This window comes from Ranitomeya imitator, chromosome 9, assembly GCF_032444005.1.
Source record: "Ranitomeya imitator isolate aRanImi1 chromosome 9, aRanImi1.pri, whole genome shotgun sequence".
NCBI classification, from domain to species: domain Eukaryota; kingdom Metazoa; phylum Chordata; class Amphibia; order Anura; family Dendrobatidae; genus Ranitomeya; species Ranitomeya imitator.
The window spans coordinates 53,013,884-53,029,014 of NC_091290.1; the positions used below are offsets into that span (position 1 = coordinate 53,013,884).

The window sequence follows — 15,131 nt, forward strand, 5'->3', positions numbered from 1 at the left end:
CAATTGCTGGAGCTGCACTGATTTTGGAACAGTTTTTCTTTTTCTTCTGAGCCACGCCATCCCAAAGTTATGCCCCCTGGTAATAATGTTGCAAATATTCCCTTCTTCCAACTGAGCAAATACAACAGAGCTTGAAAAAGGTTCACATCTTCATGAACTGAAACGTCGCTGAGATGGGCTAATAAAAGTAACAATCCTCTTTTCACTAAGAATGGTGTGCTGCCTCCATTTTTTGGATTGATAGATAGATAGATAGATAGATAGATAGATAGATAGATAGATAGATAGATAGATAGATAGATAGATAGATAATACCAAGCCCGATGTTTAGTAATAAACATAATAAAATGGTACATAAAGATTCAAATAAAGACACACACAAAATCTGCGTTAGGCCGGGGTCACACTTGCGAGAAACTCGCACGAGTCTCGCACCTCAATACCTGACACTGCCACTGGCATTCGGACCGGAGCATTCAGCTGCACAGAAATACATGCTACTCTGGTCCCAAGTGCCGGTGGCAGTGCCAGGTATTGAGGTGCGAGACCCGTGCGAGTTTCTCACAAGTATGACCCTGGCCTTAAACAAAATATCTGTTTAATTTTAAAAAAATGGCGTGGATTTTCCAAACCAAAGAGGGAAAGCCAGCGACTGGTGGCCGATGTGTATAGCCTGGGAAGGGGGTAATACCCATGGAGCTTCCCATGCTATTAATATAAGCTCACAGCTGTATACTTAGCCTTTACTGCCTATTAAAATAGGGGAGACCAAAAAAATGATGTGGAGTCCCCCTATAATTAATAACCATAAAAGGCTATGCAGACAGCTGCAGCTGATATTAATAGCCTAGGAAGGGGCCATGGATATTGCCCCCCCCCCCTCAGTTAAAAACATCAGCACTCAGCCACCCCAGAAAAGGCTCATCTCTAAGATGTGCCAATTCTGGCACTTAGCCTCTCTCTTCCCACTTGCCCTGTAGCAGTGGCAAGTGGGGTAATAGTTGTGGGGTTGATGGCACCTTTGTATTGTAAGGTGACATCAATAAGACACCTAACCATTACTAATCCTATAGATGTTACATGTTAAATAAAGACACAGCCAGAACAAAGCATTTTAATTAAATAAAACACAGTTTCCCATATTTATTATATGCCTAATTCCTGCAACACCCTCGATCTCCTGCAAAAAAATAAAATAAGAAACCAACACAAATACTCCCTGTTTCGAAGTAATCCATTTAATAACGAGTGTCCCACGACAATCTCCCGTGTAGAACTGTCACATCAGTAGATGTGACCGCCCTACAGGGGCCTCTGGTGATACAGTGATCAGAGATAATACTCTCGCAGTGTATCATCAGAGTTCGGGCTCTCACTTTACGGCACACCAGCTGTGTGAGAATTTTCTCACGCAGCGGTGCTGCAAGTGACAGGACGAACTCTGGTGACCTCTAGGCGGTGGAGTGATCCACTGCGGGAGGATCACCTCCGGTCACTGTTTCACTGGAACTGTGTAGAGTGGTCACATCTCCCAATGTGATAGCTCTACATGGGAGATTGTCGTGGGACACTCGTTATTAAATGTATTATATCGAAACAGGGAGTGTACTGCTGTTGGTTTATTTTTTTAATTTTTGCAGGTGATCGAGAGCATCGAGGATTAGCTGTTTGGTGAGCATGTGTACTGTATGTACTATATGTGTATATGTATGTACTGTATGTGTAGAAATCTGTAGGTTTGTAGGTGCAGAAACGCTGCAGATCCACAAAAAGAATTGACTTGCTACGGAAAATAAAACGCTGCATATCCGCGTGTATTTTTCAACAGCATGTGCACAACAATTCTAGATTTCCCATTGATTAACATTGGTGGTGCACTACACTGCGGATTTGTTTCCAAAAATGCTGCGGATCCGCATCAAAATCCGCACATAGCCTCAAGAGATGATCCTAGGTGAGCTGCAGTCTGTGGTCTTCAGATGATGTCAGGTTGCTCATATTCTGAAGATTATCATCATGAGAGTGCTGACGTCGATCAGGTACCTATCTAATGTACATTATACCTACAGGAGACATCCTGCCATACACCGTGTGATCTGACATTCCGAGACAAGTGATTAGTAGCGAGGTCATCGGTGTCAGACACGGGGCCGACCAGTGATATCACTTGCACTCTAGACACATTTTGAAAGTTTTTCCTAAGGGCAGAAATCACTAGAGACACAACTGGAAAGCGGGGTGACTCATATCACCAGAAAATCTGGTTTTACAATGAAATATGAACTTATATTACCGCACTTTATGAAAAATATAAGGTATATTCATAGAAGAGTCATAGGAAGACATCTTATTGACTGATCAATATGTCCTAAAAATGTAAACACCGATGTCTGGACATCTACAATAAAATTCCTACAAGAGAAAAATTCAGTGATGACCAGACTTAATAGGCACTAGAGTATTACACCAAAAAGTATATAACATGTAACACAGTATATAAGTCTAATAATAATGATAATAATGTATTAACCCCTTCAAGGCATGCACCATTCATGTACGAGGTGAGTTGGCACCTATACCCGGCAGGTGATAGCCGTGTGTTACAGCAAGGACTTCTTTCTAATCGTGGGCAGAGATAAGCTTTGCCAATGATTGTTAACCTGTTAAATGCCACTGTTAATCTCTGACAGGGGCATTTTACACTCACCGGGACGGAGGCACGCCCATGATGCAATCGCCGGTCATCGATGGGTTGCTATGTTGAAAACCTCTGTGCTTGTCATTACAAAGCTCCTTTGAGACTGTGATTTCTGTGGCATCGCTGTATATAGCACAAGCGATCAGACAATCGTAGCTTAAAGTCCCCTAAGGCAACTAACAAATACAGTGAAAAGTAAAAATAAAAGTTTTAAAAATATATTTTTACGCAATTTTGAAGATACCCCATATGTGGTCAAAAATTGCTGTTTGGGCAGGGCCTGGAAAGGAAGGAGCGCTATTTGATTTTTGGAGCATAAATTTGACTAGAATAGACTGTGTATGTGTCACATTTGCAACAACTCCCCACAAATGACCACACTTTGGAAACTAGACCCCTCAAGGAATTCATCTAGGGGTGTACTGAGCATTTATGTACTACAGATTTCACTGGCTTTTATTTCATGGGGCAGGAGCCATGTTGCTTTTCCAGAGACTTTGTTCTAGCAGTAGCTTGGGAACCCCCTATAGTTTCAGTGACAAATGACGGACCTGACTGGGGACTGGTTTTGTGTGGGATAAACTAGGATTTTTATTGGTAACAGTTTGGGGTACATAATATTTTTTGATCGCTTTCAGTATAAGGCTGGATATACAGTAGATGTGTATAGAAATACAGGCAGCCGCACGCTCTGGTCCGAGTGTCGGCGGCAGTGGCGGGTATTGATGCACGAGTTTCTCGGATCACAATCGCAAGTGTGACCCTGGCCTTAAAATAGAGAAGAGGGAATAAGGCCTCTTAACGACCGCCGTTTTATTGCGTATCGGCGGTCATTAAGGGGTTAAAGACATTTGACCCATCAGCTTGATTATAGTCAAACTACACTTGTTTTAAAGCATAAATAATCCTTTCTTGGCCCACCTATGATATCAACTGTTTGCCACTTACAAAACATGAAAAATATTTTTTCCCAGCACAATACCAGATGTTTCATCCCTCAGGTCAGGTATCCAGATCATATCGGTTAGCGCTTTAATGTTTGGAATAATTATACGTATACAGTTAGTTATACATTGCATTCATCTCAAATCTTTCAGTCTCAAAGATCAATATCCATTAACATCAAATTCCTTTAATTCTGCATTTGTCCAGATTTGTTCAGAAACGAGTATAGGACATAAATTCAAAGCGATCTGTAACGGCCCAAATCCAGAAGCAAAAGGATTAACTGAAATAATGGGGAGTTTCCTGGACATTGACCAAAAATATCAATGTTTTGTTCACCGAGTCACTTAGCTATCACTTTTGCCTTGTGACATGGTCTGCATCATACTGGAAAAAGCATTGTCCGTCACCAAATTTTTCCTGGATCATCGTAAGACGTTGCTCAAGGCTGTTTAGATCCCATTCTTTATTCATGGCATTATTTTTAGGCAAAATTGTGAGTAAATTGTCTCCCTTGGATGAAAAGTCCCTACACAAGAATGGTCTCAGGATATGCTACTGTTGGCGTGACTCGGTACTAATGGTAGAGCTCACCTTTTCTTCCAAATCTCCCTTCCTTGGACATTCATCAAGGAAAATAACTTTACCCCAATCATCTACAGTCCAATCACTGTAATTTCTGAAGAATGTGAGTCTGCCCTTGATGTTTTTCTTGGAGAGAAGTGGCTTCTTTGCTGACCTTCTTGACATCAGGTCTGCCTTCAAAAGCCTTCACATCAATGTGAGCAGATGCACCGACTCCTGTCTACTGCAATTCCTTAGCAAGGTCTGTACTTTTGTTGGAATCCTCTTTAGGACTAGATCCTGGCACTTGCTGGACTCTCTTGGGCACCCTGAAGCCTACTTTATAACAATTAATCCTTTCTCAGAATTTGTTAATGATATAATAAATGGTTGATTAGGGGACAATCTTAGAAGTAGCAATGTACTTGCCTGTAAAGCTCTTTTGATATAAAGCAATGGTGACTGCACTGGTTTGCTTGGAGGTAACCATAGCTAACAGAAGAAGATAATTGTTAAGCATCAGCCCCCTTTTAAAGCAACCAGTTGGCTCTAATGATTCAATCAACATGACAAAGTGATATAAGCAGCCTTGTCCTTGTTAACACTTTCTCCTGAGCTAACACAAATATCACTGAAAAGATGTAATCAGGTCATTTTGTTGCCAGGCTGAAATTCAGTAGAAATAGTGGTTTTATGATTAAGGTAATATTCATGGCAAGGAATGACTTTGCAATTTTTTCAATTTGTCTGATCACACTCCATAACAATTTATAGTAAATGCAAATATCCACTATAAAATGAAATCCAAAATGTTGTGTCCGTCTCAAAACTTTTGGTCAGAACTGTACTAATTTTCCATACTGGACCTTCATGGGCTTTTGATTTTACAGGGTATTTTATATTCTTTTAAATGAAAAAAAAACTTTTGTGTCCAATTACAATATAGAGGTATTTTTTACCTTATAAACATTGCTTCATAGAGGCGCCACATGATGGCACATGGAGTGCACTACTGGTACATGCATGTGTTAGTATTTTATGTATGACGCCAATGTGCCATGGTCATAAATATAGTGGGTGCAGTGAAGTACAGGGGGCCACATGGTCCTTTGGACCTCTCCCAGATTACCAAAACATTGAAAATGACTAATTAGGGCGTTGATCCAGGGAACTAGTCTGATTGCCGTATGTGGAGTCGGGAAGGAATTTTTTCCCCCAATGTGGAGCTTACTCTTTGCCACATGTTTTTTTTTTGCCTTCCTCTGGATCAACATGTTAGGGCATGTTAGGTTAGGCTATGGGTTGAACTAGATGGACTTATAGTCTTCCTTCAACCTTAATAACTATGTAACTATGTAACTATGTAACTACTTAGAGTGCTCAATCTATTACTGTGATCTGTCTGTACAGGTTTCTTTATTACCAGAAAAACTGCCCCCTGCTGGCCATAATCTAATTTTTCCATTTATGCATACTCCTATATGTATAGAGGAATAACCTTCCAACAAACTACCAACAAAAAGTCAAAACAGGCAACCATACGACTGCTGAAAATAAAGTTAGGTTAGAAAATGTAAGTATGTGAGATAAGCTGTAAGTAACTTTAAAATCAGTGTTTTATCCATAGCAGTTCTCTGAATGCTGAGCTCTGTATAACCCTGCCCACACAACTGATTGGCAGCTTCCTGTGTACACTGTGCATAGTCTGGAAGCTGCCAGTCAGTAATGGAGCAGGATTGGAATACCTGAGAAAAGGCCAAGTAGTCCTCTAGTGATAATCTCCTGCTGATAAAACAATGATTTTATGAAAAAAAAACTACACTAAACAGCCCAATAAGAGACACATCCCTGGAATCAGGGTCTGTTTCTAAATTATGCTGTTCCCAGATTAGTTAATAAAAAGTCCGCTTAACATTGCTGTTACAGAACCCCCAGCACCAAGAATATGTTATGCAGTATATATTATGTATAATAGGTTCCATGTGAAATGCATCAGTCCACAGGTTGCGCCCTGGTCAGAGGGGACAAGATGTTCTCCTGCTGACCTCCCCCACCTTTGTAATTCCCACAGTAAATATCAGCAGGCTCCGGCCCCCTGCGGCTATTGTAATGTATGTCTGGCCTGATTTTTCTATTGGCCTGCCCTGTGTATCTGTGTTATATATTCTGTGTGCTGTGAATAAAGAATGTTCTTTTAGACTGGAAATACATGGAGTAGCAGTCAGCTTTTATATGCTCTCACGTAATCAAGGAATTCCAGCCAGCGTCCTTCATTCAGAATCCAGCAAAAGCAGAGTGGACCTCCTGAAACACGGGGTGGTACTGAAAGAGGTACTACAGCACCGTAGACCCCGTTACAATAACTCCTGTCCACTTTTTCTTACATTTCTGTATCTGTGGGTCTTCGTAAAAAAATGGTATTCCAGCTAATATTTTTTTAAATATTTCTGCCGGTAACTACATTGGTAAATCTGCTGCAGAGTATGAACTTTTCTTTTTTTAAACCTCTGTCATTGAGTTTCAGTAATGACTTGGATGTGCAGTTTGTATCTACCGCATCAGCTGGATACGTACAGCTTAGCTTCCCTATGATATTTATATCCCAAATGTCCGGACAACAGTCGCAGCGCAACAACCTGTAACTGAGGAAGCTGGAAAGAGTCTGCAGTTTAAGAACTTACATTTCAGGGGTTACTGTCATTTTACAAAACTTTTCACATATCATAGTGACATGTCATATGTTTTGATCCCTGGGGGTCCGATTCTGAGACCCCACCGACCACTAACATGGAAGCAGCAGAAGCGCTCAGTTAAGTGCCGTGCCCCCGTCATTTATGATTGCCTCTGCATGACTCTCATCCGAGACTCTACAGACTTTCTGTACTCCGCTGGGCGGTGAGCTCCCTCAGATCACTCAGAGCGGAGACAAATGTCAAAATATTTGAGAAATTAGAGGTATCCATGAAAAAATGTTAAGCTCACTCTCTTTATTTTTTTGCTGCGTGAAAAGTAAATGTTTAAAGAATGAGCTAAGTGTGAGCTCTATTTATTAAGAAAAGAAGCTTTTACTGCGTGGTATATCTTGCTTTTATCTAGGCAACTGTGACATGCGTCGGGGTGACATGTTTGTCCAAGGTAATTTCCACACCTCATATGCACAGAACCGAACGTCATTTGATTTGAAAGACAGACAGACAAAAAAAGACGTTAGTCATATAAAGGTCCAAAAAAAAGCAATGGCACAAATAAAATATAAAATATAGTGCTTGACATATACAGCTACAATGTGATACATTTAGAAGAATTTTCCATTAAAACACGACTCTAGTGTTGGAGTGGTGCTTCTGATCTAAGGTCTCCGTCCGTAGTTTTATACTTACCAGCCGACATCTTCACCTTCATCAACTTGTGACCTCAACTTCTGACTTCCAGAGTGTCAAAACTTACTGTCATAAGGGCTCAATGTAAGTCAATGAGAGCCAGAACGAGTCTCCATAAACTTATATGGAAAAGGGACACCTCTGGCAAACACTGGAGGGATCCGGCAGGTCACAAATTGCAGAAGACTGACCAGAGAGGTGACAGTAGAAGGTGAAGATAGCAGAGAGTAAATATAATACTAGGTGCAAACAATCTTAGATTACAAGTACCACTCCAGCTCTTCAATAAAAAAAATCGCTTGGTTGCTACTTTAATACTATATTGATGAGCAATTCTGAGGATAGGTTATCAATATCAGGTCTGTAGGTGTCCGACAACAGGCATCGTTACCCAACAGCTGTTACCAGTTCCGGCAGCTGATTTTATGTACGTGGCCTTCAAACCTCTACTTTTCCCCAATCTATTTCCTGCCTTTAGCTGCATTGATATCAGAGCATACTCCCAACTTTTGAAGAACAGAAAGAGGGACAAATAATGTGGCGCTTACAGCACGTCGTTGCCATGCCCCTGGCCAAACCCCAATTCATGCCCATTTAGCATTTCTTGTTCCCCTGGCAGGAGAAGATATCAGAGGGTTGGTGGTAGAGGGAGACATTCAGAAGATGCCCAAGACTACAGGTTTTAGGCCCAAATCTGTGACTGTCCACTGTATCCAGTACGTTTGGGACTACAAATGAGTGGATTGATTGGCGGGACTTCGGTCCAGCATATAGGTCAGTGCTACCAGTGGCTTGATGGGAGGACAGAAAATCTTTTAACTGGCACGTCCAAGAACAAACACACATCCTACTGGCAGGATTTGAAAGAGGCACGAGCAAAATGCGCGTCAGGGAGATGGCGTGACACTCGGTGTTCATGCTTCTAACAGCATGGACCCAAGTATTATGTATACTGTCTGTTCTGACTTTTCAGCCTGTACTGCCAGTATGATGTGTGTTTGTCCTTGCACGCTTCTCAGAGAGTATGATCCTATGGATTCCTTTTCCATGTGGATTTGAGCACATGGATATAGCATTCCACTATGCACATATAAGCTGTGGTCTCTAATATTATACCATGAAATGAATTCTTATAGAAGGCTATTGAGCTAAGTTTGGTGTTTTTGTCCTCATCTCTCTCGTTTTTGTCACTGTCCCCTGTGTCGTTCCATCTGCAGTGATGAGGCTAGCGCTCTTGCCAGCCAGTGCACTAGCCAGGGCAGTGCTAGGTGACAGCAAGGGACAATGTTACTGACGGCGGTGGGGGGATAGACCCACTTAGGGTGTTAGGGGAGTGCAGGGTCAGTCTCAGGTTTGAGCAGGAGGTGTCCATCCTTTATTTCCCTATCAGGAGGGCCTTCCACTCCCCATTTCCATCCCATTGTGTGTGTGCTGTGCCATCTGCTGAGCTACCCCTGTGGGGTCGCTACATATCATGACATACATAACACTACTGAGCGTGGGATTTCACCCGGAAGGAGGAGCAGCGCTGTGGACCCAAGTGGTCTGTTCCATCAAAATCACAATCAATTCAGCATGGAAGCTTAATCATCGGGTGATAAGTACTGACTATTTTAATATTATCTCCATTTTAATGAATCAATTCAGACATTGAGTAGGACATTGTTATTACAGTTGCCTACATTGTGGTCAGTTGTTTTTGTTGTTGTTGATATTGCCATATTTCATCATATTTAGTCCTTGATTACCTATGATCATCATAATTAGACAAGGTGTCTCCATATTTCAATATATCCAGGCCTTGATCACCTCCGATTATTATAATGATTATTATAATTAGATAAAGTTGGCATTTTTTTCTTCACTAGATTTCCTACCTCCATGGAATTTTTTGTCTTAAATAGAGAGCCACGTAGAGAGCAACTAATATCTAACATAGTAACATAGTTAGCAAGGCCGAAAAAAGATATTTGTCCATCTAGTTCAGCCTATATTCTGTGAGAATAAATCCCCAGATCTACGTCCTTCTAAAGAACCTAAATAGTAACATAGTTAGCAAGGCCGAAAAAAGAGGCCATAGGAGAATTGTCCACATCTTTAGTAACAGAAGATAGTGTCAATGCGGGCCCAGGGTCTTTAAATGAAGCAGATAAAAAACATATGCTAGACTTATTTCTACAGTACGAAAATAAATGTAAAATTGAGATCATGAAACCATCCAGATACTCTATTTTTGAAACGTTATATTGGAAATAGACTAGCTTCCGGAGGTTTAAAGTTGTCTTCATTTCCACAGGATCCCATATTCACAAAACAGTGGGATGATTATATGCTAAACTGTTCTGTGGGTATGATGGAGTTATTGATAAAGAAAAGAATCCCCTCAGCAGAAAAAGCTATGGAGAAAATGAGAGCCTTGCGAGGGAATTTAGAATTATATTCATTATCAAAAGACTTCAAAGAGTTTGACCCTCATCTAAAATCAAGGTTACGAAAATTTGAGGATGAGATTATTAGAAAAAAAGCAGCCAAGTTTACACGTGATAAGAGGGAGATGGCAGCCCCAGAAGAACCTATGAAGATTGTAACCCCCTCAATATCGAATCAAACGGAAGTTTCTGAGACAAATATAATTGAAAATAAGAGTTTGAGTGCCAAGAATTCTATTAACTCTTTAAAAACCAGTGAACAAAGGGAAATATTTGAAAAACATAAAAAATCTTTACAAGGACATAAAAAAAATTGTTGAAATGTAAGAAATCAGACACCGTCAATAATACCAATGTGGGGTCAGGGAAGAAAGTTATTAGTAGCAATAGTTCACCCATGAAGATAACCACAGATAAACACTTTATTTACATCAACCAATTCACAAGTTGCACTTCTTAATTTGGACACAGAGTTAAGGTACCTTCACACATAACGATTTCGTTAACGATATCGTTGCAACATCACGCTTTTTGTCATGTAGCAACGATCCCGCTAACGATCTCGTTATGTGTGACAGCGACCAATGATCAGGCCCCTGCTGGGAGATCGTTGGTCGCTGGGGAATGATCCGGACCTTTTTTTGGTCGCTGATCACCCACTGTCATCGCTGGATTGGCGTGTGTGACGCCGATCCAGCGATGTGTTCACTTGTAACCAGGATAAATATCGGGTTACTAAGCGCAGGGCCGCGCTTAGTAACCCGATATTTACCCTGGTTACCATTGTAAAAGTAAAAAAAAAAAAACAGTACATACTTACTTTCCGATGTCTGTCACGTCCCCCGCCGTCAGCTTCCCTGCACTGACTGTCAGCGCCGGCCGTAAAGCAGAGCACAGCGGTGACGTCACCGCTCTGCTTTACGGCCGGCGTTGACACAGTCAGTGCGGGAAGCTGACGGCAGGGGACGTGACAGACATCGGAATGTGAGTATGTACTGTTTTTTTATTTTTTATTTTACAATGGTAACCAGGGTAAATATCGGGTTACTAAGCGTGGCCCTGCACTTAGTAACCCGATGTTTACCCTGGTTACCCAGGGACTTCGGCATCGTTGAAGACAGTTTCAACGATGCCGAAGTCGTTCCCCTGATCGTTGGTCGCTGGAGAGAGCTGTCTGTGTGACAGCTCCCCAGCGACCACACAACGACTTACCAACGATCACGGCCAGGTCGTATCGCTAGTCGTGATCGTTGGTAAGTCGTTTAGTGTAACGGTACCTTTAGCTTCTTTTACGAACACTAATCCTTCTCTGCATTTTGGATTGAAGGATTTTACACTTTTCTCTTCCACTCAAGAAAGCACACAAACAGATTCTTCTTCTTTAACAGTTCATCCTGTAACAATATCTCAAATGGATGTACCAGATTCACAAACATTGGAATTCACGTTAGACACTATCACGGACATGGCAAATGATACAGAATCACACGTAGACCAAGGTCACACTAATTTGGATACAATAATAGAAACTCAATCTTCACCACAGGACAGTTTAGTTTCTGAAATCAGTTTGAAAGATAGTTCAGCTAATATAGAACACATCACTATTTCACCACCCCTAAAATATGTTTCTTCTTCACTTGACTTAACTTTGCCGCTACAAGAGCAGGTAAATGTGGTGTTTGAGTCAACATTGTCTCCTAATGTGATAGTCTAAAAAAATAGATTGGGTAATAACTTGAAGGACTCAAAAATTACTCAATTTTTTCAGGTGGCTCCAGGGCGACACACGGAAAGAAAAAGAAGAAACGACGGGGTTGTAGAGGAAGTGGAAGAACCTGTGTTAAATGGAGTTCAAGAAGACAACCAGACCCAAAAGAAGACGAAAGTGATTTAATAAGGATTAGAAATAAAAAGAATACTAATATTGATTCAACTGGCATTTTCAACCATTCCAGCTATGAGTTGAATAGTGGAGAAATCTCCCTCTTGAAAAAGGGTCTTTCATTTTGCCCTAATTCCATGTTAAATACTTTTAAGTTGCATTTAGACCTAAATTATATCTTCAGGAAAATTACAATTAAACGTCATTTTATCATAGAAGATAAGAGTAAGACTAGTTCAACTCCCTCGTTAGCTGTAGAAGGTGGTGGTAGAAACAACCCCATGACCCCTGACATTCAATTTGCACATGTACCGGTGAAGGGGACTTCAAGTAATTTTTATCTCCTACACCAGGGGTGGGGAATCTTTTTTCTGTGAAGGGCCATTTGGATATTTATACCATCCTTCAGGGGCCGTACAAACTCCACCCACAGAGTACATCCTGACTCTAGCACTGGTGTCAGGACGTAATCTTTCATTGCATGCCCTTCAGTGTTCAGTAGTGAGCACTGTGTGTGTGCTAACAGAGCAAGAAGAAATTAATGAGCTTGTGACAATCCACATACAGCTCCTTGCCCAAGAATGCGATCCCTGAGAATCTGATCGGGGGCCTGATAAAAGGTCATCGAGGGCCATACATGGCCCTGGGGTCTGAGGTTCCCCACCCCTGCCCTACACCATAAATGCACTCATGTTGACACCTTCCAACATTTATTACTATAAAATTTGCTCTCTATTGAACACTGTAAAAAAGTGGATAATCTTAAAGTGGAAGAAAGGAAAGCAATACCATCCCTGAGGGAGAACAAAGAGATTATAATAAAAAGTGCAGATAAGGGGTCTGGGATCGTGATAATGGATAGGACCTAGTATTTGAATGAGGGCAAACAAATTTTGGGTGATCGGGATTACAACCAGAAGGTAGAATCAGACCCTTTTATATCAATTTATTTGAATTATAATATTGCTTGGGAAAAAGGGATCCTGAATAAAAATGAGGACAAATTTTTGGACATCCCACATGATAGAGCACACTTTTTTTTGTTATTTCCTCTCGAAATTGCATAAGAACGCAACCAACCCCCCAGGCCGCCCTATCATTTCGGGCATTAACTCAATAACTGCCAACTTATCACATTATGCAGATCTATTTCTTCAAAAGTTCATATTGAATTTGGACTCCCATTTGAAAGATTCTTCTGAATCGATCAAATTAGTGGGAGATTTACCCCCTCAGAGTAATTGTTTATTGCTAACTTTAGATGTGGCATCACTGTAAAGCAATATCACCCATGAATTGGGTATGCAAGCAGTGGGTCATTTTCTAAGTACTGACATATCGATGCCAGAGGAACAAAGGAATTTTATTTTTACAGCCATTAGTTTTATCTTAAACAATAATGTTTTCACTTTTGATGGCACAGTATACAGGCAGGTTAGGGGCGCGACGGGGACGAGATTCGCCCCAAGTTATGCTAACCTGTATATGGGCCTTTTTGAGTCCGTTTTCATTGCGCAGTCCCCCCTGGCATTGGGCCGTATTAATTTCTACCGTCGTTTCATAGACGATTTGATTTTGATTTGGAATGGCCCCGAAATTACGGCTCTTGATTTCTTTGATGAATAGGAGTCCATGGGGCTTATCATTTCCAGTGTCCATGTCTAACACAGTCATCCAATTTCTCAACCTCCTCATAAAAGTGGATGATCTGGGGAGGTTGTCCACGTCAACACATTTCAAACCTGTTGATATGAGCAGCTATCTCAGGTTTGATACTGGCACCTCCCCAGATGGATTAAGAATATTCCATATGGCCAGTATTGGAGGGTTCGTAAAAACTGTACAGATGATTAGGATTTCACGAAGGAATCAGGAATTCGTAGGCAGAGGTTCCTACAGAAAGGACATCCTAAGAAGTTATTAATAGATGCCTATAGGAGAACTCAACGTCTTACACAAGATTCTTGTATTGCAAAAATCCTTTCCGTTAATAAGATCAATGAAACGAAATCTAGAGAATGGAGTATGGTAACTACTTATAACCAATCTGGAGCAAGGATTCAAAGGCTGTTAAGTATTGGTTCCTTTTAAAGGGTGACCCAATTCTTTCAAAACATTTGCCCAACAGGCTGAATATTTTTTATAGAAGAAACCGTAATCTGCGGAGTATGGTGTCACCTTGCACAGATTTTTTTTTTATCAAAAAATACAAAGGAGAAACCCATGAATTATAATTTAGGCTGTTATATTTGTAACACCCCAAAATGTCTGTGCTGCAGCACAATTGTTGAGAACACCAAAACCTAAAGCAAGGATCAAAAAGAAGGAGGACCACCAGGCTAGGATGTGCAAATATTCAATTTTATTATTTATTATGGTAACAAATGGTAATACAGAATTATAAAATTATTAAAAAGATGTGCACTGCAGGACATATACTGCTATAAATATTACATAATTATATATAAAATGGTAACCCTTAATAAACAAAAATAGGGGAGGCAAAACCTGATGCTGAAAACAGAAAAATATTTTTTGTGAAAAATATATATATATCTGTATAAAATATATACACATACATATATCAATAAGCGAATAAAGTGCTCAAGTGCTGTAATAAACGAATAATGTTTGCACTGGTCCAGAATAATATATAACAGGGCCAGCATAAATATCAGAACACCGCTGTGAATAAAAAGAGTGATAAAAAGTAGTTAAGAGCATACAGGTACCTTAATAGGGTTACTGTCCTTGTGCACAACGCGCGTTCTTTCAGATCACAAACCACTGGGGAGAGCTTCACCATCAATTGTAGGGTGGACTGTCAATCCACTCATGCTGCTTATCTCCTGCAATGCACGTGCGGCCTACACTATGTGGGTCGCACTATTCAGAAGATGCATGCTAGATTAAACAAGCATCGTCACAAGATACGCAATGGGTTTCAACAACATACTGTATCCAAACATTTTTACATTTTCCATCAAAAAGATCCAAAATTCCTAAAACTTATAATTATAGATCAAGAAGCTGTTACCGTTCCGAATCATTATAGCAACTTGATGAAGAAAGAAAGTTTTTGGATCTTCAAATTGGGTATTTTGAGTCCTGAGGGTTTGAATTTACCCATCGAGAATGTGGCTAAGTAACAGTAGTAAGGATAAAAGAAATGCACTGTACGGTAATGATTAGAAAGGATAGGAGGAAAGCACTGGATGTGCATTTCCTCG

General features: G+C 40.6%; 1 protein-coding gene across 1 annotated transcript in view; it reads right to left on the bottom strand.

The window, feature by feature from the left end:
* LSP1 (lymphocyte specific protein 1) overlaps positions 1 to 15,131 on the bottom strand; it is a 98,646-nt gene that overhangs the window by 36,198 nt on the left and 47,317 nt on the right. The window lies entirely within an intron of this gene.